The following is a 6,937-nucleotide window of genomic DNA, read 5'->3' on the forward strand; positions in this document are numbered from 1 at the left end:
TTGTAGATCAAAGGCTTTGTAGAGGAGTTGGTGTTTATTTTTCTCCTTTGGTGACAGAGAACCTCCCATTATCAAATACAATAGCTAGGATATAAGGATACAGGCTCTATGTAGTCACCACCTTGACTTCTTCATGTATAAGGAGTTGTGTAGGTGTTGTCTTCAGCAATTCAGCCTTGCCATCAACTTGTGGAGATCAGCATATAGTCTTGGCATTTCCCAAAGGAGCCCACTGGTCAACAGCTCAATTAGATCTAACCCAACCCCAGTTCTGGAACCTTCCTTTGGTGGCAACAGATGTTCAGTTAGGATCCTGTCTTTGGAAGTTCCTTCTCTCATATTGTCTTGTTGGGGCTTTTCTTTTTATTTTAATCTTTAATTATCTTATTTTTAATTTAATTTAGTTTAATTTATATCTTTTTCTCTCTCTCTTTTTTTTACCCCACAGGTCCTTTGCATTATGGTTTCCAGTTTAGTGTTTTTGTGGGATTTCTGAGTGAGCAGATAAGAGGTTTCTGTGTCTATATCTGCTTCTTGTGCCTTTTCTTGAGCTTTTTTTTTTCTTTTGGTTTGCTTGTTTTGTCTTATTCTGATATGGTAGTTTTTGGTTTATCTTTTTATTTTAATTTTAAATAGCTTGTTTTACATGTCAATCCCAGTTCCCTCTCCCTCCCCTCCTCCCGCACTCCCCTTCCCCCCCCCCAGCCTCCCACCCTATTGCCAAATCCTTCCACATAGGGGATATCTACAGTCTGTCATTTCACTCTGGGTAGGGTCCAGGCACTCCCCTAAGAGTCCAGGCTGAGAGAGCATCCCTCTTTGTGCTATGGGCATACGATGACTGTTTGTATTCCAGGGATAGACGCTGATCCACAGCTCAGGGCCCCATAGGTTACCCAGGCCTTCTCACTGACACTCACATTTGGGGGGTCCAGATAAGTCCCATGCTGGCCTCCCCACTGTCGCTCTGGGGTCCAAGAGCTCTCCCTGTTCAGATCAGCTGTCTCTGCTGGTTTTGCCAGCCCATTCTTTGCCAATTTGCTCATCACTCATCTTATAATATTTTATTACTGTCCCTTAGAAGCCTGTTTTTTTAATGATAAACAAAAGGGATGGATCTGGATGGAAGGGGAGGAAGGGAGAAATTGAGAGGAGCAGAGGGAGGAGAAACAATAATCAGGATATATTATGTAAGACAAAAACGACTTTTGTATATTACCTAAAGGCTTTATGAGGTAAACAATAATTTTCCAGATTTTAATCATTAGAATCTCCTTGTTCATAGTTATCTGTACTTAGGGATGGTTTTTCATTGTGTTAGGGGAGCTGAGTGTGTGTGTGTGTGTGTGTGTGTGTGTGTGTATGTGCATGCATACACGTGTGTGTCTGTGTGTGTATGTGCACACATGCGTATGTGTGTGCACTGTGCATAAAGACATGCATAAGTGCTTGACTGCCTGTTACATTTTCTAGTAGATGGTATTTTGTATTATAAAAATAACCATGTTTTTAAGACTATTATTTTGACTTCAATTGATCCATTCTGCCTTCTTTCTCTAAAATCATTGAACAGAAATACAGCCTTAATCTTTTTTGTTATTCTTCTTAATGGAGCCTCACATGGAGCAAAATGTTTCTTGTGAATATGGGGTAGCAGGAAACTCTTTCTCCTCTTCTGAAGATTAGTGTCGTCAAATCTGCTGGTCTAAATCTGCCCGGCTAAACTGGCGATAGACCAGCGGTGGGAAGAAAAGGCACAGGAGCCCTTTTCCATGCTTGTAAGCATCCAATAACACAGCAGCATGCAAAAATCCACACACCCATCTTCATAGGGAGAAGCAAATGGGGCTGGAGGCAATTGGGGGGTGGTCAGTGATGTTTATAAAAGAAAAACAGCTATGGAGACTGCTCTTGGTCTTCTAGGAAGTTCTCTGTGCTCTGGGTGTGGTGTTTGGTTTTCAGTCTTCTCTTTTTGACATCAGTCCAATCCTGCTTGGAAAACGAAATTTCGGTAAAAGACTGAAAGGCAGCTATGTTCTCTTCTCAGCAGTTCTGCCTTTGAGCAGATAAGGTGACTTCAGAGACAAGCTTTTACCTGAGTGACTGGTTGGGTGGCTTGGCTACGGCTAAGGCAGAGCCATCTTGGACCTGACACAGCTTTTTGGTTTTCTGACTTCCTTTACTTCAAAGTATTTGGCATGCGCAAACACTATTTAGGGTATGGCTTTCTGAGCCCTCAGAACACAACAGCCGTTGTCAGGAAGATGGAGTGTGTACAGCAGGATTCCGCTTTAACCAGTCCTCATTTCTGTGAGACAAGTTCAGTCAGGCAGCTGCGCCTTTGAGTCCATCCCAGGCAGTGATTAAGCGGCTCTGGAGTCCCACTGCCAGCCCAAATCCCAGACCTGGTGATCCTTCTCCCGTCTGGACTTCATCTGCAAATTAAGGATAATAGTAGTATCTCCTTTCTAGATTCTTTGAAGATTTAACCAACAAATACACTTAAAAAAATATTTGGTGCACAATAAGACAAAGCCATTACTACTTTTCTCCCTGTTTCACTTTTTTTCTTTCTGGAACTGAATCACAAATGTGGCAAATGTTTAGCTGCTATTTTACAAAATTAGAGTTTGTGACCTAATCGTGGAAATAAGTAAATGCAAAATCAGGCCAATTAAGACTTGTGTACTGTCACTGCCCTCAGAAAAATAAAGTCAGACATGAAATACATTGAAAATAGTTTACAGTTACATGTGAAAGCTATTGACTGCAGCGTGTCTGCTAACTAAAAGGCAACATCCGGGTACTAGAAACTAGATTATTTTAACTCAGTGATTCTCAACCTGTGGCTCACAACCCCTTTGGGGTCGAATGACCTTTTCACGGGGGTTGTGCCTCAGATATTCTGCATATCAGATATTTGCAATATGATTCACAACAGTAGCAAAATTACAGTTACAAAGCAGCAATGAAAATAATTTTCTGCTTGGGGTCACCACAATGTGGGGAATTGTATTAAAGGGTCACAGTGCTAGGAAGGTAGAGAACCACTGCTTTAATTGAATTTCTTCCACTGGTCATGTTCTAAGGAAGACACCAAACAGGCTTTGAATCAACATGTTTTTATGAAATTATTAAGGAGAAACTGGATAAGGAACTACTTACTCTTTGGCCTGGAGTCACAGCATTTGTGATGTTCAGTTTATGTGCTCCATCTTTTGGCCAGTGTCCAGGACTTCACCAGACCTGGTTCCTGAATTGCCCCAAAACACTATTTCATTGAGTCATCAACACTAAGAGAACAGTAAGTACTCGGTATTTCCCTTTTGAGATGTTCTTCCTCTAGCTAAATAAGACCCTATGTTCAACATCACTTCAGAGCTGTGCTCTCCAGGACCCTGCCCAAATCTTAAACCACTTTTCTAGTTTTGGTTTCATCCATAGCTCCTGAAACCACTGGAAACAGTTTAATTTACTATGACTAAGATTTTTGTATTTTTCAGGGCTGGAGAGATAGCTCAGTGGTTAAGAGCATGTACTGCTCCTATAAAGGACCTAAGTTTGGTTCCCAGCACTCATGACTAGCACCTTACAAAGTGCCTATAATTCTAGTTCCAGGGGATCTGATGCTTGTGGCTTCTGGGGCACCTCACTCACCTACACATATATCTACAGACATACAATAGTTTAAATAAAATAAATATTTCCAAATATTTTGTTTTCTTCCTTGTACATCTCCAATTCTTGGCCATAGTTGATGTTAAATAAATATCAGTTAAATAACTGACTACATCCCTCTACACATTTAAATGTGGCTGTGCTGGTTAGTTTTACCTGCCAACTTGACACGGCCTACACTCACAACCTAGGAAGAGAGTTTTAATGAGGAGTTACCTAAAGCAAGTTTGTCTGTGGCCATTGAGGTGGGAAGACCTGTGTTCCTGGATGTGGTAGCATCATTCCCCAGGCTGGATAGTAAACTGTATTAACAGTCAAAAAATGAAGAAAAGGAGAGAAGGGGGGGAGGGAGGAAGGGAGGGAAGGAGGGAAACAGGGAGGAAGGGAGGGAAGGAGGGAGGAAGGGAGGGAGGCAGGGAGGGAGGGAAGGAGAGAGGGAGGGAGGGAGGGAGGGAAGGAGAGAGGGAGGGAGGGAGGGAAGGAGGCAGAGAGGGAGGGAGAGAAGGAGGCAGGGAGGGAGGGAGGGAGGGACTTTTGATATTAATGAAGAACCAACTGTCAGTACATACTCCATCCATAGGAAACAATCTTAGTCAATGTGGAAAACCATGATTGTTCAAAATTGCTGTTAAAACACAAAATAAAAAATTATCAGGCAGAGGCAGGCAGATCTCTGTGACTTTGATTTCAGCTTGGTCTACAGAGCTAGCTCCAGGACAGTTAGGGATATTATACAGAAAAATGCTGTCTTGAAAAACACAAACAAAATTATTCATTACCAAGTGAATTTAAAAACTAAACATACCATTTATGTAGTAAATGAAGGCCATATAAACATGATTAATTAAAGCACTTAGCTTCTAAAAAAACTGGACATAGTGGTATATGCTTTTAATACCAACACTTGATAGGGAGGCCTCAGAGTTTGAGGCCAGTCTGGTCTACATAATGAGTTCCAGGAAAGCTGGGGCTGCACAGATAAACTCTATCTCAATAAAATAAGTAAATAAACAAACTAACTAACCAACTAACTAACTGACTAGCTTATCCAGAATAGTTTCAAGAGTGCTTGCTTTTCAATGTTTAATTTATAAGATGGTAGACCTCTTTCTGCTCTTTAATGAGTTGTCACACTTCTTTCTAAGTTTGGATTGTCACTCATTTTTCTAAGTTTAGATTATCTTCTAAACATCATATTTTTCCTTTGTGCTTTCAACAAAACAGAATTCTGCTGAAGTGAAGTTTCCTTTGCTGCTGTCACATAAGAGCTCCCACATGGTTTTCACTGCAATCACTTTCTACACATATGCTGAGGCCTAACTCCAGAACCAGCAGTGTCCTCATGCCCATGGCCAGTGCTATAGTCTGGCTCTGGAGTGTCCGGCATAGGCCCACAGGCTGAGGCCTAGGCCTCTGAAGTGGCACTATTAGGACATAAGGCCTTGTAGTGGGAAGTCAGGTTGTCTAGCTATTCCTCAAAGAAGCCACTAAGATCTTAGCTCTTCTCTTGTTTTCTGGACACCAGGAAGTGAGCACCTGTGCTGTGCTCACCCATGATGCTCTGCTTTGCTAGAAATGAAAAGCAGCAGGACCAAGCAACCATGGACTGAAACCTCTGTAACCATGAGCAAAACCATTTTTTCCTCTTCTTAAGTCATTTTGGGTATTTTTGTCATACCAGTGGAAAGGTACCACAGTCATCTATTGTAACTCTCCTTATCTTTATCATGACAAGTTACTTGCAAATGGACTAAAAGTTCATGCCATATTCTATGTATGGATATTGTCTACTTTGACTTCCTACCCTAATGCATAAATGTATTCAGTCCTCAGTACTGCAGAAGAAACTTAAAAAAAATTCCGATAGGAGGTGGTTGTACATGACTTTAATCCAGCTCTTGGGAGGCAGAGGCACCTTGATCTCTGTGAGTTCAAGACCAGTCTGGTCTATAGAGTGTCCAGGACAGGCTCTAAAGCTATAGAGAAACCCTAAAAACAAACCAAAACAAAAAAAATTCCTTGTCTGACAAAATTGACTAGTAAACTTGTTTGGTGATAAAAGCAAATTCTTCACTCCCTAGTCTCCAAGAGAATCAACTGACAATATTGTTCTTTAAATATAAAAGTATTTCATCATCTACTTCAAGAGCTGGGAAACTATGAGGTGAGACACCTACATGCTTTATTTTCTGCCTGTAATCATGATTAGCATCTGTTTACATAACAGCAACTGTTTATACTGTGTGCAATTACTCAGTTCAGATACTGTGGTCCCTGAAATACAACTGTATAGTTGAAGGATTGATGTTATATAACTAAGGTAACTGAAGTTTCCATATGGCAGGGCCAATAAAAGTGAAAATTTCTCATGTTTGAGTATGAAAATATCTGTTTTCACAGCCTAAGTTTGTGTTATTGTGAAATCAACAAGAGAAAAGCAGTTTATTAAAGTGTAGGGCAAACAGTAAAAATCTATGAAAATAGCAAAAATCAAAGGGACAGAAAGAGGGGAGAGAAGAAATTAGGATAAAGAAGTGTTCTGGCTAGGTTTATATCAACCTGAACTGTATAGAATTTCCTTAGTTAGTGATTGATGGGGGAAGGCCCCGTTCATTACGGGTAGCCACTACTGAGCAGGTGGTTCAGGCTCTATAAGCAATTGGGGTGAGCAAGTCATGAGGAGCAAGCCAGTAAGCAGCATCCCTCCATGGCATCTGCATCAGCTCCTGTCTCTGGGTTTCTGCCCTGTTTGAGCTCCTGTCCTAACTTCCTCTGATGATGGACTACGGTGTGGCAGTGGAAGTCAGATAAATCCTTTCCTCCCAGCTTGATTTTGGTCGCAGGGTTTCCTCATCAAAATAGCAACGCTAACTAAGACAACCCTAACTCAGTCACGTGTCTGTCTAAGGAACTGGAGTTTCTCTCTATTGAGTACTTAAAATATGAACTCAGGAACGAGGAAGCTCAGAGTGAGTCATGAGATCCCAGCCTCAGCAGACTGAGGGACAGTTTTAGCCAAAACAGGAAGGTTCCTCCCTCCTCCACCCCATTTCCACTTGAAAGAACCTTATTTATTAATACTGTACTAAGATAAACACCCCGCCCGCCTTCTTCCCTGGGGAAAGAGGTGAAGCTGCCTGAAACTAGAGCCCAAGCCCCACCCCTACCCCTACCCCCAGCAGCTGCTACACCCAGAAAAGCAATCAGTATCTTGCTTGATACCATGAAAGGGGAAGTTCACCTGGAAACCAAAACCAAA

At 41.6% G+C, this 6,937-nt stretch overlaps 1 long non-coding RNA gene across 2 annotated transcripts; it reads right to left on the bottom strand.

Annotated features, from left to right (window-relative positions):
* Positions 1-1,211: 1,211 nt before the first annotated feature.
* On the bottom strand, positions 1,212-6,715 carry LOC121133030. 2 transcript variants are annotated; one of them, XR_005869760.1, is made up of 4 exons: positions 4,248-6,715; positions 3,895-3,980; positions 3,166-3,253; positions 1,212-2,435 (listed from the first exon to the last, which is right to left on the bottom strand). It is a non-coding gene; the product is annotated as an uncharacterized LOC121133030 (long non-coding RNA). The 2 variants fall into 2 exon arrangements; XR_005869759.1 differs by lacking the exon at positions 4,248-6,715 and having other exon boundaries at positions 3,895-4,065.
* Between the last annotated feature and the right edge of the window lie 222 nt (positions 6,716-6,937).

The sequence above is a fragment of the Mesocricetus auratus genome, unplaced genomic scaffold, assembly GCF_017639785.1.
Source record: "Mesocricetus auratus isolate SY011 unplaced genomic scaffold, BCM_Maur_2.0 Super-Scaffold_100019, whole genome shotgun sequence".
NCBI lineage: Eukaryota > Metazoa > Chordata > Mammalia > Rodentia > Cricetidae > Mesocricetus > Mesocricetus auratus.